Here is a 26,984-nt window from a genome sequence, read left to right as displayed (position 1 = left end):
ATTTACAGGAATGTCTGGAATTAGTGTGTGGAGATCAATAGGTCCTATGCTCTGACTGGATCTTCTGTCTGTCTCTATGCCTTTTCACTTTTATATATGCAAATACACACAGCGTGGTGGCACAGTGGTTAGCATTGCTGCCTCACAGCGCCAGGGACCCAGGTTCAATTCCCAGCTTGGGTCACTGTCCGTGAGGATTCCGCATGTTCTCTCCATGTTTGCATGAGTTTCCACCGGGTGCTCCGGTTTCCTCCCACAGTCTGAAAGACATGCTGGTTAGGTGCATTGGCCATGCTAAATTCTCCCTCAGTGTACCTGAACAGGCGCCGGAGTGTGGTGACTAGGGGATTTTCACAGTAACTTCATTGCAGTATTAATGTAAGCTTACTTGTGACACTAATAAATAAATTTTAAACTTCAACTTTATATATACACACGTGTATCTTTCATATAAAATGTGTATGAGGGACATAGTATTGTGCATGGAAATACGTTTTTCATAGTCACACAATTATTTATTTTGTTCACATGCCTTTTAAACAAAAATGCAGCAAAGCCTAATCATGAAAAGGTTACATTTTAATATATTTCTAAATTTCAAATTTAGTGTGAGAACACTGAATTCTCGCTACAGTAACATGACCTCAAGCAAACAGAAAGAAATCTTCAATGGTATCAAAGTGTATTTACAACAAGGTAATTTGACAATCTTTGACTTAAAAATACTTGTGTAATTAAAAGCAGTGTAATCATTGTCAGTTTCTTTGGGATTTGGGCAGATGTACTTGCATTAGTATAAGGGGAGAGCAATTTCAGACTGAATTGAGGAGTAATTTCTTCTTTCAGAGTTGTGAATCTTTGGAATTCTCTACTGCAGAGAGCTGTGGATGCTCACTGTTCAAGACTGAGATCAATGAATGTTTTGACTTTAAGGGAATCAGGAGATATCGGGATCATGTAGGAAAATGGAATTGAGCTCAAAGATCAGTCATCTTTTTGAATAGGAAAGAAAGGTTGAGGAACCATATGGCTTATTGCTATTATTTCTTATATCCTTATTCTTATTGAAGGTTGTATAAATGTCAACTGATGCTGTAACATTAATACATTTATCCTTAATTGGAATACACCCATCTCATGAAGTTATTGAATGTTAACAAATGCAAATTCTCTTTCTATAGTTGTAATCACCTTTACACCATTCAGTAAGGTGGTTTATCATATGGTGAGGTGGTGGGGGTATTCCACACTCATCTGATGGATGTTAACCTGGAATGGAGTGGGGTACAAATCCTGACTCAGACTTAAATATTATAAAAGCACTATTAAAGATCCTAGATTAGGATTGTATGTAGTCCTCTGTTATGGATGCACATGTCATCCGCTTAGATGCTCTGCATATTATTGCCAGTCTGTGCATGCAGTAATGATCCTGTGTGAGAGACAGGGAATCAACTGGCACCCTTAGAACTGAAGCCCAGCAGGAATCACTCCCTTTAATGCAAACAGTTAGATCTGTAATTTTGAAGAGAATGGAAGGATGAGAAACCCATTTAACACAAAAAATAGGGAGAATGTGAGATCTGTTTTAAGCTACATAGCATAATTATATTACAAGTTACATAGTTTTAGTTTGAAGGTGGATTCAGATATTTTTGTATTCATTACTATAATATTTACATTGCAGGTCCCAAGCCGAAATGCTACAATGCAAGTCATCCAGCCCTAAACTCCACTGCTTGGTTTGTTCAGTACCTGGGACTATTTATGAACCAGATGTCACTGACTGATCTGCAGTCTTTCTTTGATAATGAAACAAAGGTAATAATTTTATATGCTCTCAAATATAAACACAGGTATGAATGACACTTGGATAAATGTATCTGCTCTCAAAGCCCAATTGCAATAAAATGTGTGACTAACCAACCAGAGATTCTGCATCTTGGGGAGCAGCAAGAGTGGGAGAGAGGAAACCTGTGATTGGAGGGACTGAAGCAGTGAGCACAGGAGCGGCAGAATTTGGGATTGTAAGAGCACTACCCACAGACTCAGACTTTGGGGGTGGTTTTCCTCTCCCTCATGGTGTGTTTCAGCGGGAGGTGATGCACTGCTCGCTGGCAGTGCGATCTTATGGTTTTGCCATTTATAATGGGGTTTCCCATTGAATGCACCCCTCACTGATGGGAAACCCACGGTGGGGGTGCGCCATTGGCAGGACCGTAAGATCCCACCGGCATAAATGGTGGAAAAAAACTTTGGCGTCTGTCCCTTTCACGAATAAGGGGAACGTCTCTCTTATTAGTCACATCCCGTGGTTGTATTTTCCTGGAATTCATCCACCACCACTTTATTTTGAATCCCATATCCAACAGAATGCATCTGACATATATCTAACAGTAATTCTCAAAATATATTTCCCTGAGTCCACATCATATCGTATACATCCATCAATATACACCATGCAATATCCAGATCAGTTGAGTTCCTTGACAAAGCGGTTACATATGCTTTCAGGAAGATCAAGAAATATAAGGATACATTTTTATAAATTTGCACTCGTCTCAGAGTTTGTCCTTTGGGAACAATGTCAGAAATTAAGGATTAGAAGTCACCAGGCCTTGTAGAATTTGCCATGTATTACCACATACCCACTGATCTCTTTGCCCAAATTCCCAGTTTGGTGGACAGTTTCACAACAGGGATGTAAACATCTGAAATTGCCCATATACTGTTCCTCACTGCAGTTATATAGTAATCTGCTGTTATTATAAATCTCAATTCAGATATTCACCTTTAATTAATGGTGTTAATCATTGACTTTTTAGGGTGGCAAACTCCCCCTAATGTCGGACGGAATTCTCCAGCCCCACTGGTCTAAAAGCCAAAAATTCCTGCCCGACCATCAATGGTGTTTCACGTTCTCCGCAACCGGCCCGCTAAAATTCCAGTGACGGGTGGGATGGGAGAATTCCAGCCTGGTCTATGCTGGGAGAGGGTATTTCCTTCTAATCATAAACCTTGCTTTCTAATTAAAATTGCATGCAAGTTAAATATCTGTTTGTGCTAAGGAACCTGCCTATATCAACATTATTGATACTTTCTCTCTGCATTCTGAAGCTCTAGACCAATACTCCTCTGTAATCTTTGCTCTCATGCATTCGGAAATATCACTTTCTGATAGGCTGCAATAGGAAACTAAAGTAACTTGTTCAAAGTCCCAAAGATAATATCATTGAAAAAGAAATGTATTTCATTATCTGGGATCGACCCCGATAACATCATTGGTAGCATTTGTAATTTCTGTTCAGTGTTACTGCAGTAAACAATCACTCTTCATTATAATTTAAGAACAAAAATAGTGCATTATTGGATAAATAATTTGTCTTAAACTTTATGCAGCTTCAAGAGTTCGTGGCAAACCCTGAAAACCAGGCTTTTATTGGAAAACTGACATTACCCACTGAAATCTCAAGGTTCTTTGTTAACTTGTTGTTGAGAAAAAATCCTGTTCTTAATGCTACAAGGTATGTTGGGTGATAACTATCCAGAGTTAAAAGAAAATTGAATTTTGAACACATTACTACTTAAAACTAGTTTGGCGAGAGTGCAGAGGAGCTGTACTAAAATGGAATTGAATGGAACTTCATTAATTTGGAGAAAATAGAGAATCTGGGACCTTTTTCCCTAGAGCAGTGATTGCTCAGTGACGTTTAATGGACGTATTTGAAATCATGAAGGGTTTCAACAGAGTAAATGGAAATGGTTTCCACAGGCAGAAGAATCAGTAAGTTTCAGAAATAATTATTGTAGGGTACACAATATTTCAGAAAGACAGTCAGAATGGCAAAGGAAGTAGGGTAGCCCTTATTCTCGGGGATGACATAAGGACGTTAGTATGAAAGGATTTGGCTTCTGAAGATCATGAAGTAGAATCAATGTGGGTGGAAACGCACTACAGCAAGAGTCCTCTCTTTTGCAAACCAGTTCAAAGAGGAAGTTAAACCACAGACTCTGTCTAGTTTGTGGTCAGGATCAATGGGGTACTTGAGGTGCATTCAATCTTGAAGGGAAATAAAAATAAACACAGATGGCTGGAGGATGATAAAAATCCAATGAGCTGGCACTGAATCCTTTAGGCGGCACTGCAGGTTGAATTTGTTACAGATTAAAGGGTTCAAGTGCAATGATTTCAGTATGCTAGGAAACCTCAGCAACTTCAAATCAAAGCTGTGTGCATACCTTGGGGCTGAGTGCAGAGCTGTGCAACCTGAAACCTCTCTTTCTCCACACACACGAGTGAAATTGACATTTCCTCTCTGTCAGAGGACTTCAAATGGGTCGTTTCTCACCTGCAACTTCCGACAGGGAGACAGGAAAATCTCTGCTGCAGAATGGAGTGCTGCAATGATTTAAAATCCAGGTGACCCAGGGTGGGGGGGCATGGAGGTTAAAGTGACCTGGCCATTCAGAATTTGCACAGCTGAAAGGCTGAATGCAGATATTGATCACAGGGCTGCCTGAAATCAACATAGTAAGAAGTCTCACAACACCAGGTTAAAGTCCAACAGGTTTATTTGGTAGCAAATACCATAAGCTTTCGGAGCAATGCTCCTTCGTCAGATGGAGTGGTCTCTGTTCTCAAACAGGGCACAGACACAGAAATCAAATTACAGAATACTGATTAGAATGCAAATCTCTAAGGGCCTTCACGACACACGACAGCGCAGAGTCACTGAACAGAAACTGATAGCCAAGTTCTGCACACATGAGGACGGTCTAAACCGGGATGTTGGATTTATGTCACATTATCAGTAACCCCCACAGCTTGCCTCCTGGACTTGCACAATTTCACAAGCTGTACTGTCTGGAGACAATACACATCTCTTTAACCTGTGTTGAATGCTCCCTCCACCCACATTGTCTGTACATTTAAGACCTGGCTGGCTGTAGAGATTTGCATTCTAATCAGTATTCTGTAATTTGATTTCTGTGTCTGTGCCCTGTTTGAGAACAGAGACCACTCCATCTGACGAAGGAGCATTGCTCCGAAAGCTTATGGTATTTGCTACCAAATAAACCTGTTGGACTTTAACCTGGTGTTGTGAGACTTCTTACTGTGCTTACCCCAGTCCAACGCCGGCATCTCCACATCATGAAATCAACATGCCAGGTGTGATCTTCAGGTCTGCCAGGGCTAGAAGGAGCAGTCCAGCCATGACACCCCATCCTGAGAGTGGCGAGGCAACCCCTTGCCCCCAGCCAGAGCCCTTGAGGGACCCATCCTTCGCAACCTGGCAGAAACAGAGGGACAATAAGCTACTGGACTTGAGCCCCTTCAGGCCAGGGTGTCAGTGCTGGGATGCTGGGGGCAGTGCACTGTTGGCACTGTTTAGGCCCATGTCCTGAAGGAGGCTGTAGGTGGGGTCTGAAGGGAGAGAGTGCCTGAGTGGGGTGTCAAGTCGGAAAAACCTTATGCCTACATAGTGTGTGTGGGTGGGGGAGCGCGTGGCAAGAATGCCTCTCTTTGCTGAGGGATTGGTGGTGCTTCCTTGACCCTCGAGGTCCAAAATGCCAGGTCCTCCATTATGAGGACCTGTACAAGATTCTGCCCAGTGCAGTTCCTTCTGGGGTAACAGGTGAATAGGAGGAGCTATTTAAATCATGTTTCAAACTCACTAATTGGTGGGAACCCGATTGAGGCCATTAGAGCGAGCCGGGAGCATAGTGACAGGTATGGCGCCCAGCACAAAACCTGTTCTTGCGCCAATACCCAATTTCTCCAGGCCAATGTGATTTGCTATTGGAGCTCAGAGAATCCCCCACCAATAGATGTACTCAGCTATAATTTTCCAAGATTCCTTAGACAAGGAAACGGTCCCACTACATTGGAAGTTGGCAAATGTTACATTGCTTTTCAACAAAGGAGGGAGTGAAAACACAGGGTGGACACTGAGAGATTGTTTCCTATGGTCAGGGGATCTAAAACACGGGCACAATCTCAGAACGAGGGGCCAATCATTTAGGACTAAGATGTGGAGAAATCACTTCACTCAAAGGTTTGTGAATCTTTGGAATTTTGTACTCCCGAGGGTTGTGGATGCCCCATGTTTGAATACATTTCAGGCTGGTTTAGACAGATTTTTGGTGTCTCAGGGAATTAAGGGATATGGGTGGGCGGGGAGGGTGGTGGTGGAGTGGCAGGCATGAAAGTGTAGTTGAAGCTCAAGACCAGCCATGATCATATTGAATGCCAGAGTAGTCTCCATGGGGGTCTACTATTCTTGTTTCTTATGTTCTTACACAGCACCAAGCTATCAATAAGATGATGCACAAAATCTCAGAGTCTAGGAACACCATTCCACAGGAATGTTTCATTGCTCACCTCAAAGGTTATTTAAGTAGTTACAGGTGGCATTGTATAATGTGAATATTGACCAAATCATCCATTCAAGAATCTAATCTGTGTCAGTGTGATTTCATAATAATATATACCGACATCAATTCACATCTAACTTAACTTTGCTTTTAATAACTTGATTAAATTTGTTGTACATCTTTTACATCCTTGGCAAGAGTGTGATGCACCAATGTTCTTAAAAACAAACTAACTTAATAACTGACTCTTTTGCAGTTTGCCAAACTCTCTTGTTTGCTTTGTTCTTGGCACTGACGCACTTAAATCCTTGAGTGTGCAACAAGCTCTGGCTATAATTGGAAAGTTTAATGAAGTCTGTGGACGCAACTCTTCATCTAATGTAACTGGCAGTGCATCGATTCTAAGAGATGAAGAACGAAAGGTAAATGGGAAAATATGTTTGAAACAAATTAGTTTTGAATGAGTCTGTATTATTTATACTAATATAGAAGGAAGGGCTGTTATCATTTAAAATTCGGGAAATTTGTTTCAAAATTGAAAATCCTTTTACTAAGCTTAAAATAGGGCTATTGGAGGTGGTAAGCCTTAGGTAGAACATTGTATATTCAGTTATTCATATTCAATCCCGAGATTGAAGTTGATTGCTCCATATAGTCATCTGAACCAAGACAGTTTATTGAAGAAACACATCTGAATGAGTGTAGCACTCATCTGATTAAGTTACAGTTACAGCCTCTTTGGGTAAAGAAGTTTCTCCTAACCCCTCCTACTGGAAATATTTGTTAACATATTGTATTTATAGCCCATAGTTCCGGCCTCTCCTTCAAGTAGAAATATTTTCTCTAAAGCTATCCCATCAAACCCTTTCATAATCTTAAAACCTCTATCATGTCATCCTCAGCCTCCACTGCTCTAGGAAAAATGAACCTCAGTCTGTTCAGTATTTCTTGATGGATATAACCTCTCGGTTCTGACACAATCTTTGTGAATCTTTTTTGCACTTCAGAAATAACCCTGATCAGAAATTAATATGGGCACCAGAACAGTGTACAATGCTCCCAAGCGTGGTCTAATCCAGGTTCCATAAAAGTTTAACAAAACTCTGCTTTTCAATTCTATTGTTCTAAAATAATTCTCCAGTATGCCTTTTTGATGGCCTTATTAACCTACATTTCTACATCTGGTGATTTGTATTGAAACCAGATCCCTTTGCTGTCTGCCTCATTTAGACTGATTTTCGAAGAGGTAGTGACCTTCTTATTCTTTCTACCAAAATGTAGCAACTCGTGCTTATCTTAAAGTTCATTTGCTCTTCGCAAGTTTATTAATGACATACTGTATTTTTTAACGGTCCTCCCTCAGTGTTACCCGTACCCGCAATTTGGTGATATATGCAAGTGTTGATATTGTACTTCTGAATCCTGACACCAACTGTAATTGCTTGTTATTGTGTTTTAAACTTTTCAGGCTGTTTTTGATTAGTAAGCATTTGGGTGCATTTTCAAAGCTGTTGGTCAGCTTTGACTTGTTTTTCAGGTTATGATGTGTGTGAAGAAACTGACCAGTGTTATTGCTAACCAGCCTCCTGATTTTCAGTTTCATATTCCTGCAAAGTTTTTTTTAAAGGATTGACTGCGTTGACACTAAAGGATGGCATACATGCCACCAATCTATTAATCTGATCAAGTTTCAATAGTTTATTTATTAGTGTCACAAGTAGGCTTACATTAACATTGCAATGAAGTTACTGTGAAAATCCCCTAGTCGCCACATTCCGGTGCCTGTTCGGGTACACTGAGGAAGAATGTAGCATGGCCAATGCACCTAACCAGCACGTCTTTCGGACTGTGGGAAGAAACCAGAGAAAATCCGCACAGACAGTGACCCAAGCGGGAATTGAATCCAGGTCCCTGGCAATGTGAGGCAGAAGTGGCCATCCATTAGGTCATTGATAAAAGTAATAGTTCTTGGAAATAAATTGCATGATTGCATTATTCAGAAACAATAATCAGGAATTTCCTTGGCATGATTCTAATTTTCCAGTAGTGTGGTTAAAACTGTGGCTAGGATTTTCTGTCTCCACTGTGAGGAATGTGACAGTCCAGCCTAAAGTCCCTTGACTTTTGATCGGACTGGTTGCTCCCAGCAGTGGGCAAGGCCAGAAAATCCTGCCTGTCTTTACAAGGTGGCAGAGCCAAAACAGAGCCAATGAAATTCCCGTCTTATATTAGTTTCTAATCTTTGATATGTAAAAAAAGAATCACATCTCATTTCTGTCGAATACCTAATGTGCAATGAGCTCTAAAGCTATTTCCATGGAGAGTGGGGAGGACACCGGAAATGGATTTGTTTTCAGTGTAATTCACTGAAAAGGCTAATTCATGCAGAGGACTGTGAGGTGTCTATATATATATATATATATATATATATATATATTAGAGTAGTGGTTTCTGTGTTCAATTGTTAGATAATTATAAAGATACGTCTCTTTGTAAAGTAATCCTAAGTACTGTGAAAGTGAAATCGCTCTTCAGCTTTAGTGTGAAATGTCCAGTAGTATATTGGCAAGCCATTTTACACTCTGTTTGATTTTCACTTTCATGATTTCAGTGACGCAAAATGAGCTGCTGATTTTGTGTCACCTTCTTATCAAACTGAAGACTGATGCTTTTTTCAGTAACCTCTCTTAAGACTGAAACTTACTCCTCTTAATTTGGTAATTAGGTGATTAGCCATTGTCCACCAGGGATCATAGACATCTCTCTTTGTTGCAATGGGAGACAAATGGCTTGAGGGACACCACTCCACATTCAGCAAAAGGATAGACTGAGAGGCAGACCTTCATGAATTACCACAGCCGGTATAGAGTTGAACCTGCACTGTTGGCATTATTCTGCACCATGCTTTAGCCATTTAGTGAACTGGGCTAACCCTGCATTTTTTTAAAATTTGCAGTTGCTTAATTCAAATTAACTGATCATTCAATATTTTTCAACAAAAACACCTTTGATTTATTAATTACTAAATACTGGTTCTACTCTATTTCAAAAGTATTGGTTGATCAGCCAATCAAACAAGAACTGTAATTTGAGCTGTAATTAATGCAGAAAATTCTAGCCTTAAAATTGCCTACACCCACTTTATACTTCACATTGTAATATTTTCACATCCTTATAAAACATTATACTCTCTGGCTTATCAAATGCAGTGTCATGGAAGATTCACTGGTATAAAATAAGTACTGCCAGCTCATTCGAAAAATATGTTTTTCAAGACTACAAGTATTAATGTTATCCTTTTTTCTTGCAGCTTTCAATAATCTTAGTGAGCAAAATTGACAACTTTTCAGTCAGCGTTCTGAATAGTTTGGGACGAACAGCAGTCGGACTGTCATTGTCACAGATTAGTGGTATTGATGGGAACATTCTCCAGGAAGTTTTGCCAAACCTGGGTGAGGTCAAAGGGTGGAATCTTGGCCAGGCTAAAGCAATTGTAGCCAAGTTACTCAAAAGTGGCTTCCAGGTAAGGGCTGAATAAACTGGAAACTAATGTATTATCTGATACATAGTTGAATAAATTTAATGAAGATAACACATCTTTTTATTGTACAGAGTCTGATTATATTATATGCATTTTGATATAACTTCTTGGGTATAATTTTAACTTGGAGTCCTGATATAAAACACCATCTTGCCTGATCTTCCTTTGCATAAATTTGAGTGAAAAGGAAAATTTGTTAGGGTTTTTATTGGTGACTATCAGCAAAAGTTTAAATTGCCCATTTTTTCCATATTAGGATATAGTTCAGACAGCAGTTATAGAAAGAGATTGTATTTTTAATGTCATCACAATTTTCTCAAGCAATTCTTTATTTAAATAGTAGCACATGTTTTCGGAGATTGTAGATGTGCAATCTCTGAATTTGAAATTTTTGGGGGCTAGGTGGGAGCAAATAGTTTGTTCAAAAGCCTTAAAGTCAGCAAATAGTCTTTCAGTATCAATTTTAAAGAACTCTAGGGAGCACCTCACAAATATGACATCCATTGTGACTAGTATCAGAAGTGTGTCATGCGTGTTATTGATGCCATTTGAACGTCTAATGGGACTGTAAACACCCATACAATGGTCCCCCCTCAGATGAGGGATAGGATTTTCCACACCTCCCACTGCGTGTTTCATGGCAGACGAGGCAGCTCACTATTGCCAATGGCGGGAGCTTCTGGTCCCACCATTGTCAACGGGGTTTCCCATTGAATGTGTGATAACTCCGAAAACCCATCTGGAAAGGAACATATTTTATTGCAGAATGCAAAGTAAAACCATTGTTGTGGTGTACAGATACTAGTTCCTGCCTGGGACAGTTTAGTAGGCCCAATCCTGGGCCTGCCTTATAAAAGACTCAGGTAATGAGTTCCAGCTGGGCAGGCCACTGCCTGTTACCAGGGGAACGCAACTAGCCCAACAGGGAGATCAATCAGTGATTCCCTATGGGCCTCATGGAGGTTATCATACCCCTCCCTCTGCTGAGTCCGAGGGTTCACCATCACTCCCTTCTGATTTTCCCGACAAGTTTTGCACAGCTTGACCAGATTTTTGACCTTGCTATTCATGGTTGGCCAGCAAGCATAACCCCTTGTGAGCACTTTCATCTTAGGAGTTCCTGGGTGGCCATTGTGCAATTCTTTGAAGTATTTAAAGAGCAAGAGGGTAGCCAGGGAGAGGGTTGGCCCACTCAAGGACAAGGGATGAAATCTATGCGTGGAGCCAGAGGAAATGTGTGAGGTATTAAATGAGTACTTTGCGTCAGTATTCACCAAAGAGAAGGACTTGGTGGATGATGAATCTGGGCAAGTGTGTGTAGATAGTTTGAGTCATGTTGAGATCAAAAAGGAGGTGGTATTGGGGTTCTTGAGAAACATTAAGGTAGACAAGTCCCCAGGGCCTGATGGGATATACCCCAGAATACTGAGAGAGGCAAGGGAGGAAATTGCTGGGGCCTTGAGAGAAATCGTTGTATCCTCACTGGCTACAGGGGAGGTCATGATGTGGAGATGCTGGCGTTGGACTGGGGTAAACACAGTAAGAAGTTTAACAATACCAGGTTAAAGTCCAACAGGTTTATTTGGTAGCAAAAGCCACACAAGCTTTCGGAGCCCCAAGCCCCTTCTTCAGGTGAGTGGGAATTCTGTTCACAAACAGGGCATATAAAGACACAAACTCAATTTACATGAATAATGGTTGGAATGCGAATACTTACAGCTAATCAAGTCTTTAAGATATAAACAATGTGAGTGGAGAGAGCATCAAGACAGGCTAAAAAGATGTGTATTGTCTCCTGTCTGGATGCTCTTGATGCTCTCTCCACTCACATTGTTTGTATGTTAAAGACTTGGTTAGCTGTAAGTATTCGTATTCCAACCATTGTTCATGTAAATTGAGTTTGTGTCTTTATATGCCCTGTTTGTGAACAGAATTCCCACTCATCTGAAGAAGGGGCTTGGGGCTCCGAAAGCTTGTGTGGCTTTTGCTACCAAATAAACCTGTTGGACTTTAACCTGGTGTTATTAAACTTCTTACAGGGGAGGTCCCAGAGGATTGGAGAATAGCCAATGTTGTTCCTTTGTTTAAGAAGGGTAGCAAGAATAATCCAGGTAATTACAGGCCGGTGAGCCTTACATCAGTGGTAGGGAAATTATTGGAGAGGATTCTTTGAGACAGGCTTTATTCCCACTTGGAAATAAATGGACGTATTAGTGAGAGGCAACATGGTTTTGTGAGGGGGAGCTCGTGTCTCACGAACTTGATCAAGTTTTTCGAGGAAGTGATGAAGATGATTGATGAGGGTAGGGCAGTGGATGTTGTCGACATGGACTTCAGTAAGGCCTTTGACAAGGTCCCTCATGGCAGACTGGTGCAGAAGGTGAAGTTGCATGGGATCAGAGGTGAGTTGGCAAGGTGGATACAAAACTGGCTCGGTCAAGGAAGACAGAGGGTAGCAGTGGAAGGGTGCATTTCTGAATAGAGGGCTGTGACAAGTGGTGTTCCTCACCACTGGGACCTTTGCTGTTTGTAATATATATAAATGATTTGGAGGAAAATGTAAGTGGATTGATTAGTAAGTTTGCGGACGACACAAAGGTTGGTGGATTTGCGGATAGCGATGAGGACCATCAGAGGATACAGCAGGATATAGATCAGTTAGAGACTTGGGCGGAGAGATGGCAGATGGAGTTTAATCCGGACAAATATGAGGTAATGCATTTTGGAAGGTCTAATACAGATAGGAAATATACAGTAAATGGCAGAACCCTTAAGAGTATTGATAGGCAAAGGGATCTGGGTGTACAGGTACGCAGGTCACTGAAAGTGACAATGCAGGTGGAGGAGGTAGTGAAGAAGGCATATGGTGTGCCTGCCTTCATTGGCTGGGGTATTGAGTTTAAAAATTGGCAAGTCATGTTGCAGTTTTAAAGAACCTTAGTTAGGCCGCACTTGGGATATAGTGTTCAATTCTGGTCACCGCACTACCAGGAGGATGTGGAGGCTTTGGAGAAGGTATAGAAAAGATTTACCAGGATGTTGCCTGGTATGGAGGGCATTAGCTATGAGGAGAGGTTGGATAAACTTGGTTTGTTCTCACTGGAGCGACGGAGGTTGAGGGGAGATCTGATAGAAGTCTACAAGATTATGAGAGGCATGGACAGTCGATAGTCAGAAGCTCTTTCCCAGTGTGGAAGAGTCAATTACTAGGGGGCATAGGTTTAAGATGCGAGGGGCAAGGTTTAAAGGAGATGTACGTGGCAGATCTTTTACACAGAGCAGTGGCTGCCTGGAACCCGTTGTCGGGGGAGATAGTGGAAGTGGATACGATAGTGACTTCAAGGGGCGTCTTGACAAATACATGAATACGATGGGAATAGAGGGATATGGTCCCCGGAAGGGTAGGGAGTTTTAGTTAAGTCGGGCAGCATGGTCGGTGCAGGCTTGGGGGGCCGAAGGGCCTGTTCCTGTGCTGTAATTTTCTTTGTTCTTTGTTCTTTTGTTCTTTATTGGTCACTGGCCTGGAAGTGGAATTACCCAGGCCCACTACAAGATGATGCCATCTTCTATACTCAATTCCTGACATTCAGAGAGAAGGTTTCAAATCTTACATAGGACGGCCTTTTGATCCACAACTTAGGACAACGTGATGTAGTTTCCCCCACATAAAGTCCTTTTGGATCCATGCCTGGATTTGCTTGGCAGATACTGGCAGGGAGTCCATGCAGTTCAGTGTCATGATGATTTCATCCATCTTCAGAGGAGACAATAGGCTGGTGGGTAGCGAGAGGCGGCTCAAGACATTCACGTTGGCTATATGTCTCCCTGGATAATAATCTATGCTATAATCATAGGCATCTAATAGCAGCACCAAACATTGGATCTGGGCTGATGCAGTAGGAGGAATCACCTTGTCTTTCTTGAAGAGGCTCGATAGAGGTTTGTGATCAATTAGTCTAATGAAATACCGAATGTAGACTGGCAGAACTTTTTCACCACGAATACCATGGCCAAACCCTGTTTTTTTTTTGATCTGGGCAAACTTCCTCTCTGCGTCTGCCAGAGTTCATGATGCATATGTGATTGGATGTTCTGTCTCATCATCCCAACAGTGCAATAATAGAGCTCCTGTCGTATAGGGGAGGGATCGTAGGTTACAATGAGTGGTTTCGGGGGATCCTAATGAACTAGTATATTTGTTGATAGCAATTGTTGTTTGACATTTGCAAATGTCTTCTTTTGTGGCATTTGCCACAACCATTTCTGATTTTTCTTTAAATCGGGTGTCATCATTTAAAAAAAACTAAGACCTCCTCCAAGCTCTCCAGTATTCCTTTGCAGTAACTCTTGAAATTAAAATGTCATCCAGATAGACTGCAACTCTGGGCATCCCTTGAAGGATGTTCTCCAACATCCTTTGAAAAATGGCACAAACTGAAGACACCCCAAGGGGAAAATCAGTATATTAATACAGTCCTTTGTGAGTATTTATGGTAACTACTGGCGCAGCCCATTCAGAAAAATATACCAGGCATATAATGCCAAGTTCCTCTAGATATTCTAATTCGGCCTTTCCTTCATGTAGGGCATAGGGGACCGGTCGTGCCTTGAAGTATTTAGGTCGGGCCTCTGGGTCCACGTAGATCTTGGCCCTAACACCTCTAATCTTCTCGAGGCTTTCTTGGAGCACTTTAGAGTACTTCCCAACGATTTTGTATAAATTGCCAGTACTCATTTTAAAGTTCTGTCGCCAATCCAAATGGATTTTCTGTAAAATGTCCCTTCCCAAAAGGCTGGGCCCTGGTCTTACACCACTGTTAGGGGGATTTGGACTGTCTGTTGCCCATGCGTAACTGGGCTTACAGTGGTCCCAATATTGCCTAAGGGCTCCACAGTGTATGTGGTCACTATAGCCTTGGTGTCCCACAGTCTTAACGGCAGGATGCCCAATTGGATTTGCCTAAAGGTTTGCTCCCCAATAATACATATAGCGACTCCTGTATCTACAGCTGTGTCTTGGGGTGGCCATTTACCTGGAGTTTAATGTTCATTGGAATCATTTTGGGTGTGGCGATGTAATTTAGCTGCACCACCTCCTCATTCTTGAGCTGGTTTATTCACAAAGCTCTGTCCTGAGGTGACTTTGCCCTTCGGCCTGGGTGGTACACGTTTTGCCTGTTTTGGTAGCCTGGTCTGGGCTGATCCTATGACTACAAGTGATGACAGTTTCATGGTCACTATTATGGAGAACAGCTTTCAATTCTAGATGTTATTAATTGTAGTTAAATCCCACCAGCTGGCATGTTACGATTTGAACCAATGTCCCCAGAGCATTAACTTGAGACTTTGTATTACCAATCCAGTGACATTACCACTATGCCACCATTGCCCTTGTATTGGACAGTTAGAAGACACATGTTTCAAACCAACAAGCCTTGTATGAGACTTGAAATTGGAAGTTTTAGTTTCATTACAGAGCGATGGTGTGCAACAGACTCTCGAGAAAAGGAACACCTATATCCTGAGAATACGTATTCAAGACAAGTCCTTGATAAGGCAGATTGTGCATGTTTTGCAGAAACTTTGAGCAGCTTTTCTTTCCATGTTTCCTTCTGTACTGACATCCAGGCTGTTTTAATTGCTCTTCTATTCTATGTAGCTGTTCTATATGGAAGTCTAAAATCAAGGGGGTGCGAGTGACAGTTATAGAAATAGTTGCATGTCAGTAGCCCTTCTTACATTTAACTGCAAAAATACTACTGCAGATTCGTTTGTGATTTGAAAATGCAGCTTTGACTTCAACTCTGGGATTAATTTAGTTATTGTTTTGCATATATGTTTGGAGATCCAGGATTCCCTTTCCTCAATGTCAATAATTGTCTTGTTATGTTATGAATGATGTCTTTCATCAAGTTTGCAGTAGCTCTTTGAAATCCACTCCTTATGATATTTATTTCTGTAGATCTAATGTGAAGTGGAGACTAACAACATCTTTCTAAGCTTTAAAATAAGGACCCTTTAAAATAAGGACTATTTTATTGCTAATTGAAGTAAAGATACTTTTTATTTTGAATCTAATCCCTCACATCTGATCCTGATGGTCTTGAAATTATGTATTGTCCCAAAGCTCCTTTAAATTGGAAGAATTATTTCATGTTTTAATGTTCCATCAGTTTTGAATTGACTTTTCATTGTTCCTTTCTTTTTTCAAAAATTAGGTCAATAACACACAGAATTTGCTAAAACTGGGAAACTTGTTATCTGGTATTCCTAGCAGTGTATTCCAACGCATTGAGCCTAGGGTGTTCATTGATGTAATCTCAAATCCAACATTTGTTGAAAGTATTGGAGCAGCACCTCAACCTATACAATTCATCTGTGTTTTGCAGGTGAGTGACATGGAATGCATAAACGTAGTATAAAATTGATCTAAAACCTAATTTTCTGACTTCTGCCTATAGTTTTTCAAAGTTGTTTGCTTTTGTGTCAAGACTGTTTTCATCTCCAGGTGCTGCTCACAGGGTGTTGCATATTTTAGTTTAAATTCTATTCTGTTTCACGCTAACTCAGGTGTTGCGGAATGTAGCTGACCCTGTAACAACAGTGAAGAATATTCCATCTGTTCTAGCCAAATGGGTCCCACCTGTGCTGTTAACTTCAAGCTTGGGCCTCAGCAACATCAATAACAAAGAATGGCTCCCCAGTCAGGTAAATTATGATGCTTTCTTAAAATGTGAAATGATGCTTAGTGAAAAAAATTTGAACTGTAATAGATATTTCTATGTTCAATTGAATGATTTCAGTCAATTTCTCACTGTCAGTTACGTTTCTGCAATACAGTCACACAGAGGAAGTAAATGGAAAAAACAAATAATGAGTTATCAAGATTAGATTGGTACCTAAAAAAAAGGATTTAAAAATATATATATTTCATGGGATCTGGGTGTCACTCGCTGGACCAGCACTTATTGCCCATCCCAAATGGCCTTTGAATTGAGTGGCTTGCTAGGCCGTTTCAGAAGGCATTGTACGAGTCAACTGCATTGCTGTGGATCTGGTGTCACATGTAGGCCATATCAGGTAAGTATGGCAGATTTCCTTTCCTGAAAGACAATCGACAGTGATTTCATGGTCATCATTAGACTTTTAATTCCTGATGTTTATTGAATTCAAATTTCTCCATTTGCCATGGTGAGCTTTGAACCCTGGTCTACAGGACATTATCCTGGATCTCTAGTCCAATGATAATACCACTTCACCACTTCCTGAAAGCAGTAACGTGGGAGCATTTAAAGGTGAATGCATGATACCACAGGGACCCTAAATGTAGGAAGAGCAAAATATGAAGAAAATACCTACACATTATTACTTTTCAAATTGATCTAAAATAGATGTCAGAAGAATGAATACTATTCCCACTTTCTAAATTCTGAAAACAAATCATCTTGTAAAACATGGATGAGATTAACTCCACCTGGCAGAAACTAGGTAGTTTTGAATAGACAAAGCAGTAGGGCTCATGGCAGATTTGAACCGAAGAGCAAAGTTCAATACAAAGGCAGAATGTAAATATTTTGTACTCGGAAGTGTTTATCCACTTCACCCTCCATCACCAGCAAATAGTGGCAGCAATGTGAACCATCTACAAATACACTACAGGAATTTACCAAGGTTTCTTAGACAGACAGCACCTTCCAAACCCACAACCACTACCATCTAGAAGGACAAGGGCAACAGACACATGGGAACACCTGATTTGGAAATATATCATCATTCCTTCATTGTCACTGGGTCAAAATCCTGGAACTCCCTCCCTAACAACACTGTGGGTGTACCTAAACTTCAGGGACATCACCAGTTCAAGAAGGCAGCTCATCTCAAGGGTAACTAGGAATGGGCAATAATATATAAAAAACTTTGGTCTCCATTTTTGCGCTAGAAGATTCAATAAAATATTTGCAAAAGAGGGAAATCCCTCCAAGGATTGCTTTTATGCCTCAAAATCCTGCAAATTTCTGTAGGTTGTAAACCAATTGGAATTATTGGAAGAAAGAGCTGTATTTTACGTTTGTAGTTAGGACCCACATTTGATCCTACCCTGCACCATGTGTGAAATAGTTACCTAATACAGTCCTTGCAAGATTGGTCATATAACGTCCAGTGGATGCTCATCATCCAATTAAGGATGCAGGTGAGTTCCTGATGCTGGAGGTCCATTGGGAACTGCAGCCTATTGATGTGGTAAAGAGTGAGGGTGCCACAAGTTGACGAGGAAGAACTTTGCAAGGCTTTAAAATAGCATTTATATCGTGCTTTACACAACCACATCCTAAAATGCTTCATCACTGATTAAATATTTTTGAAGTGTAGTCACTGTCATAATGTAGGAAATGCAACAGCCAAATCGCACACAGCATTGTCCCTCAAATAGTAGTGAGCCAATGACTAGATAATCTGTTGACAGGGCTAAATACTGGCCAGGACAATACAGACTTCTTTGAAATAGTGTTGCCGTCAGTGTCCACCTGTGAAGTTGTAAAGGGCCTTGTTTAATTTCTTATCTATCCTTCCGACAGTGCAGCACCCCATCAGTACTGAGCACAGCATCCCTCAATACAACGTTGAAGTGCTAATCTAGAAGATTATGTGCTCAAGTCTCTGGAGTGGATGTTAATTCGCATCTTCTGACTCCGAGATGACATTGAAGCATGCTGACACAGCAGATCTGAAAGTTTTTAATGCGTTACCCTTGATAATTTCCATTCATTAATGGGATTGAGAATCTTGAGCAAACCATCTGCACTTTTTTAAACCATCTAGTTTGAACCAGATCGTGCTAGCAGGACCTCAGGAGCTTCAGTTCCATCCATATGCTTACAACTTGCATGTTGCGCTGTAGACGTGGTTATCCTCCATCTATGAGAAATTATGGCATGTATCTGTTCAAAAACATGAAATTAATTTTCGTGAATGAATTCCAAAAGGTCTTAGTAAAACTTTTGCATGCTAAATTCTAAAGTACATATGTGCTAAAGCAGTGAATAATTTAGTATTTTAATATTTTATATGCTTTGACCCTCAGGCTGCTGTGTTTTTTGAAAGCGTTGTGAAAAGTAGTAACAGTTATAACACGTGAGTAATATCTACACGTATGTTTGTAGATTATATATCTGCCAACATCATGGAATTATAGGCCATATGAACAGGAGCATGGAGTACAGAAATAAAGAGGCAATCCTAAACCTATACAGATCATTGGTTAGATTGCAATTTGAACATTATGACCACTTTGGGCATTTTTCTTTAAAATAAATATTAAGGACATGGTGGGGATAGAGAAGTGATTCACTGAAGTGATAACATTGTTAAAATCTACTGTTCTGAGGAGAAATGAATTAAACTCTGGATCTTTTCATTAGAAGTTACATTAAATTTTTAGGACCCTGGTCGGATCACGAGATCACATTTAAGAGCATGTACACAGTTCTGGTCTTCAAACTCTGAAAAGGACAAAGTACAAAAAATATTTACAAGGATAGTATTAGAACTGAGAGATTAAAGCTATTGGAAAGATTGAACAGCTAGAGCTTTTTTTAAAGAAAATAGATGATTTACAGGCGAACTGATCGAGTTCTTTAGAATTGTGAATGGGGTTGGATAGAGTTCACGTAGAAATAATGTTTCCATTTGTGAGAGAATCCAAAAGTATATCAATGGGAATGGATGGAGAATCTTGCACAAATCATTTCCACTTTTTAAACCCCCCCCTCCCCCCAACCACCCAGGATGCTGATAGTGGGGTTTTCAGTGATGGTAATGTCATTGAATGTCAAGATATGATGATTAGATCTTCTCTTGTTGGAGAAGGTCATTGCTTGACATTCGTGTAGTGCAAATGTTACAAGAGGGCACTAGATGATTATTCGAATAGAAACAATATACAGGAGTATGGGGAAAAGGCAGGGGAATGGCACAAAGTCATAATGCTCAGTTGGAGAGCTGGTATAGATACAATAGGCCGAGTGGCCTTCTTCCACACCATAACATTTCTATGATTCTGCGTGGGGTATAAATACCAACACAGACCAATTAGGCCAAAAAACTGTTTCTGTGCTGTGTGTTCTATGTAATTTTATGTAGTATAGCAGATTTAAGTCTGACTAAGTGGTTCTGACTATTCTGGTGGGTAAAGCGCAATAAAGTCTATGTACAGTCTTTCAATGGATGAGCGGGATTAAAACTTAAAGGGTACTGGTGTTCTGAAGACAGACAACTTGATTCCTGTTTGAATAAGTGTGATATTTGGAAATGACTTAATGATACTGTTATTTATTCCAGATTCTCACCCTCTGTCCTGCAAGGCTTCAGTTGTAATGCAGTGAAGGACCTGAATTTTACGACATTCCTCCTGCTTGTTCAAGCAATGAAGGGTAAAGGGGCCATGTTTGATGAAACTCAGGTGAGGTCATTCATAAAGATCTCATTGAAAGAATGCATAGTTGTATTTCCATTCATTATCCATTAACTCTGATCGGTTAAGTATAAAAATTAATTGTCAAGGTGAGGTTGTCACACGGGCACAAGATGGTGTGCTTGATAGATATGCAGATAGGACAGGAAAGTGAAGTTAAAGTAGGGGATCAACCATGTTCATATTGAATGACAGGCAGGCTTAATGGGCCATAAGGCATAGTCCTGTTCCTATTTTGTTTTGAAAACTGGAAAGATGGACTAAGTCAAAACACAAAGATGTATACAGCACACAAATAAGACAGTATATGTTTGCAATTTTCTGTTTATTTGGAAAGTTTGACATGAATAAACCAGTAACTAGATATTCCAATTAGAACAAAGTCCCACCAGGTGGGATGGTTTTTGCATTGCCCATCTTAAGTGCTCAGTAAGGAATAAAAGCACTTAACAGTTTATTCAAACAATATGGAGTCAGCAGCTTGTGAAGGTACAATAAAAGGGATTTAAAATTCACAGCCATTTTTCTGTACTCCTGTTATAATTAGATAGTTTCCGCAGGACTTTGCATTTTTAAAATGTATTAATGGGATGTGAGCATCACTAGCTGGACCAGTATTTATTGCTCATTCCCAATTGCCCTTGAGAAAGGGAGCTGTCTTCTTGAAATGCTGCAGTCCATGGAGTGTAAATGTGCCCATGATGCTGTTAGGGAAGGAGTTCTAGGATGTTGATCCAGCGACAATGAAAGAATGGCAATATAGTTCCAAATTAGGATGGTATGTGACTTGGAGGGGAACATGGATAGTGTTCCCAAGCATCTGTTGGCCTTATTCTTTTAGGTGGTTGTAAGACCTAGGCCAGAACCTGCAAAGTATTTTATGAAGTTAGCCTAGATCCTAAGTTTTACAATTGATTTTGGCATGGCATGGGTGAGCATAAGGTGCTTCACTTTAGGTATGATTCAAGTGACCCACTAGGAAGCTTTTATCAAACAAAGTTTATTTAAGAACATAGTTAAAATATAACAAAAAGAATTAGCATAACTTTTACCAATTACAAAATTTAAACAAGACACAGTATGATCCTTAACAGCTAGCTATCTAGTATAATCCTTAACAGTTATCTATGCTGTTCCAAATTGAACACCATCCCACAGACATACCCTTCCCAAACTTAGCACAAAAAACAAATATGCTTATGTGATGCTACTGGCTAATCAGCCACTTCATCCCTTGGACAAACACCAACATTACTTGCTGGCATGATTGGATCAGGCAGTAACACTGGTTTTTGTGATGGCTTTGGCCTTCTGAAATATTCTACGTGTTTCTTTACTAACTTGTATTGCACTTTCACCTCACAAAACAATGGCCCTGTTCTGCCCACCACAATTCCTGAGATCCCATTTGTTCTGCTTCTAATATCCTTCACAAAGACTGGATATTCTATCTCAAAAGCTCTTTCTACTTTTGCCACCCTCCCTGCCAAATTGGAAACGACCAGGCTCAACCTGGTTCTTAAGCAGTGTCCCATCAGCAGCTCAGCTGGAGTTATTCCGGTAGTGGTATGCAGGGTGGTTCTATAGGCTAACAGGAATTGTGATATTTTAACCTCTTGTGATACAGGTGGTTGTTTCTTCATACCATTCTTGAAAGCCTGAACTGCGTGTTCAGATGAAAACATCCTAAGGAGTTTGACAGGAGGATTATCAGGCAAAATTTGACACCAAAACATAAAATGTTATAATTAAGGGAGCTGACCAAAAATTTGGAAGAAGTGGTGGATTTTAAGGAGTAACTTGGAACAGATGGGCAAGATATAGAGGAGGACAGGTTTACAGAGGGAATTCCCAAGCTTATGGCCTAGTGAGCAGCCATGGCCACTAATGAGGGAGCAGTTATAGAACATAGAACATAGAACATAGAACAGTACAGCACAGAACAGGCCCTTCGGCCCACGATGTTGTGCCGAGCTTTATCTGAAACCAAGATCAAGCTATCCCACTCCCTATCATCCTGGTGTGCTCCATGTGCCTATCCAATAACCGCTTAAATGTTTCTAAAGTGTCTGACTCCACTATCACTGCAGGCAGTCCATTCCACACCCCAACCACTCTCTGCGTAAAAAACCTACCTCTGATATCCGTCCTGTATCTCCCACCACGAACCCTATAGTTATGCCCCCTTGTAATAGCTCCATCCACCCGAGGAAATAGTCTTTGAACGTTCACTCTATCTATCCCCTTCATCATTTTATAAACCTCTATTAAGTCTCCCCTCAGCCTCCTCCGCTCCAGAGAGAATAGCCCTAGCTCCCTCAACCTTTCCTCATATGACCTACCCTCCAAACCAGGCAGCATCCTGGTAAATCTCCTCTGCACTCCTTCCAGCGCTTCCACATCCTTCCTATAGTGAGGTGACCAGAACTGCACACAATATTCCAAATGTGGTCTCACCAAGGTCCTGTACAGTTGCAGCATAACCCCACGGCTCTTAAACTCCAACCCCCTGTTAATAAAAGCTAACACACTACAGGCCTTCTTCACAGCTCTATCCACTTGACTGGCAACCTTTAGAGATCTGTGGATATGGACCCCAAGATCTCTCTGTTCCTCCACAGTCTTCAGAACCCTACCTTTGACCCTGTAATCCACATTTATATTAGTCCTACCAAAATGAATCACCTCACATTTATCAGGGTTAAACTCCATTTGCCATTTTTCAGCCCAGCTTTGCATCCTATCTATGTCTCTTTGCAGCCTACAACAGCCCTCCACCTCATCCACTACTCCACCAATCTTGGTGTCATCAGCAAATTTACTGATCCACCCTTCAGCCCCCTCCTCTAAGTCATTAATAAAAATCACAAAGAGCAGAGGACCAAGCACTGATCCCTGCGGCACACCGCTAGCAACCTGCCTCCAATCCGAAAATTTTCCATCGACCACCACCCTCTGTCTTCGGTCAGACAGCCAGTTGCCTATCCAATCGGCCAACTTTCCCTCTATCCCACACCTCCTCACTTTCATCATAAGCCGACCATGGGGGACCTTATCAAACGCCTTACTAAAATCCATGTATATGACATCAACTGCCCTACCTTCATCAACACACTTAGTTACCTCCTCAAAAAATTTCTATCAAATTTGTGAGGCACGACTTGCCCTTCACGAATCCGTGCTGACTATCTCGGATTAATCCGCATCTTTCTAAATGGTCGTAAATCCCATCCCTAAGGACCCTTTCCATCAATTTACCAACCACCGAAGTAAGACTAACCGGTCTATAATTACCAGGGTCATTTCTATTCCCTTTCTTAAACAGAGGAACAACATTCGCCATTCTCCAGTCCTCTGGCACCATCCCCGTGGACATCGAGGACCCAAAGATCAAAGCCAAAGGCTCTGCAATCTCATCCCTTGCCTCCCAAAGAATCCTAGGATACATTTCATCAGGCCCAGGGGACTTATCGACCTTCAGTTTATTCAAAACTGCCAAGACATCCTCCCTCCGAACATCTATTTCCTCCAGCCTATTAGCCTGGAGGAAATGGCGATGTGCAGAAAGCCAAATTGGATGAGTACAGAAAGGTTGTAGGGCTGGAGGAGGTTACAAAGGCAGGGAGGCCATGGCTATGGAGTGATTTGAACACCTAAGAATGAGAATTTTAAAATTGAGGCATTGTCAGTACTGTAGCCAACAAGCACAAAAATGATGAATGCTAGACATGTGGTGCAAATTGGGATACAGGAAGTAAAGCTTTTTTTCATTGATTTTATGTAATAAGGAGAAAGTGCGAGTTACACTCTGATTTGTAAGTCTGCTTGGATGGTATAGGTTCTCCAGTAATTAAGTATTATTTTCTTTTCCAGCTCGGTTGCATGTTTTTTAGAATAACTTCTAATGGAAAACCATCAGCCATAGACACTTTACCTGTGGATGTTCTGCTGTATTTTAAGTAAGTTGTTATTCTTGCATGTCAAAGGCCTCATCAAGCTCATCCTGCTTGCATTCCAACTCTCCTATCTTAGCCAGTAGATAATCTAAATTTGTAATACTGTACTTGGAATGAAAGTTTGAGACAGTAAATATTTAAAATTTAGATTTATTGTGTCATGCAAGTTGTGTAGAAAAATAAAAACATTACAACAAACTGAAAGTTAACTATAAGATTAATAATCGATACTAAGATATGGAGAAACAAGTTATGTGGCTGAAATGCAGAATATGGGAGTTTGTCCCAAGTGAACACATTTGCAATCGATGTCTCTGTTCTGAATCTCTCTAGGTCAGAGTCATTGAGGAATGGGGTTTGGCATGAGGGTGGAAACAGCATGTGGACAGTTTGCTCCTGACTTCAGTCACCACTTATTGAGAGGTTCAGGTTAGAATGGGGTTAGTGTGATTAGGGATGTGCAGAGTAAGCTGAACCCAGGTGAGATTAAGAACAAAGAACCACAGAAACAGATCCTGACCTAAATACAATGTACATCTGAATCGCGTTGGCATCAGGGTCATAACTATGACTGGGATAAGGACTTCAAGCTAGTAAATTGAGAGGGTTGATCTGGTGGAACACACAATAGTTTTAAAGCAACATAATGGAAGAGAGCAGAACAACAGTCAGAAATTGTGAAATAAAAATACAAAATGTTGGAATGCTCAGCAGGCCAGAGAGAATCTGCGGAGATGGAAGCTTCTTCACAAATGCTTCCAGATTTTGCTCAGTATTGCCAGCATTTTCTGTATCTATTTCAAATTTCCAGCCGTCATAGTATTTTGCTTGAGTCAGAAATTGTGCTTGGCATTATGCCAGGAAAAACACAGTAAATGTCTGAGGGAGGTGGTGTCATAGTGGTATTATCACTGGACTAGTAATCCAGAGATCCAGGATAACGCTCTGGGGACCTTAGTTTGAATCCCATAATGGCAGATGGTGAAATTTGAATTCAATGATAATCTGGAATTAAAAGTCTAATGATGACCAGACAAAGGGTTGTTCAATTAAAGGCATATTATTAACCTGGCTAGGAAATTAGCTGAGTGGAAGGAGACACAGTGGAAGCCTTGTGGCACAGTGGATAGTGTCTGTGTCTCTGAACCAGAAGCTCCGTGTTTCAGTACCACCCCAGGATTTATTTGGCCAAAGTTCATAATCTGGTCAACCAGGTTGAGTGTGTCAACCTGCAAATACTTCCAAATATGCCAGTGGCTGACGGTAAGAGCGGGAGAAACACCTGGTCACACTTGATGTGGACTGGTGCCCCTCAAGCTATAAGCCCCTGGTGACAGACTACCAACTTGTTCCAGGAATTTCTAGCTATGGAAACAGATGGTAGTCTGCCTTAGTCACCATTAGGTGTGGGGAGAGAGTAGAAAAGAAGAAGACGTAGGGCAGGGTACTCTAATTGGCAGGAATTGACTGGTGGTGTGCTGTGAGGAGGTATGTTAACTCCCCAACTATTCACTATGTTTATTAATAACTTGAACAATGGAATAGAGCTGAAGTCCAAATTTGATGATGATGCAAACATTTGCAGTATTGTAAGCAATGTAGATGGATTGTAAAATCACAGAGGTATTTGTAGATTAAGTGAATGGGCGATGAATGGATTTCAGTGTCTGAAAATGAGAGGTCATCCACTTTGGATCTAAAAAGGATAGAACAGGGTACTTTATAATTGGTGAAAATATAAAAATGACGGAGGCTCAACAGGACCTTTGGAGAGGAGGTGGGAGTGGCGTTGGTGATCTAAGTTATTAAAATGTCTTGGACAGAAGATAATCGTAAAGGTGAACGGAATGCTGGCTGTTACATTTTGAGGAATAGAATATAAGAGAGTAGAAGTCATGCTTTAGTTATACACAGCTTTAGTTGGAACACATCTTGAATACTATAAATGGCTCTGAGCACCAGGCCTTGGAGGAACTGCAGCACAGCTTAATAGAATGATACTTGGACTTCAAAGGTTAAGCTAAAAGGAGATATTTAAATGAACTAGAGTTGTATCCCATGGAATTTAGAATGTATGGGGAAATTGGATTAAGTTTTTCAAGATATTAAGGGGAACAAATAGGATAGGTAAGCATTTTTGCTGTTTCTGAGCCAAGGAATAGAGAACACAGTCAAAAAATGAGAACTCGACCTTTCAAGACTGAAGTTAGGAAACACTTCTTTATGCAAATTGCAGGAGAAACTTGGAACTCTATTCTGCAAACAACAGTTAATGGTTGATCAATGGTGGAACAGGCTTGAGGGGTTAATGGTATACTCTTGTTCCTATTCAAATGCTCCTATTATATAAATTTTTGTTTCTTTCTCTGAAACTTGTTTTAACTTAAATGTTCACGAACTTAAATTGACATGCTCTTCTTCTGACATAAAGTAATATTCTGGGTATCCTTCGCATTTTAAAAAAAGCTGTTAATTATGTATAGTAAATGTAATTCAAATTTTTCACATTTAAGCTCTAAGGATTTCAGAACATCGCAAAACTGCAAGGTGTTCTTCAAGGGTGTTGGAAAATCAAATATTCATATCCTACCGAAAGGATCATTAAGAAGACAAAATCTATTGGAAGATGCCAGAACCTGTT

Source organism: Mustelus asterias, chromosome 23, assembly GCF_964213995.1.
Source record: "Mustelus asterias chromosome 23, sMusAst1.hap1.1, whole genome shotgun sequence".
NCBI classification, from domain to species: domain Eukaryota; kingdom Metazoa; phylum Chordata; class Chondrichthyes; order Carcharhiniformes; family Triakidae; genus Mustelus; species Mustelus asterias.
Note: the sequence above shows the minus strand (reverse complement) of the source record.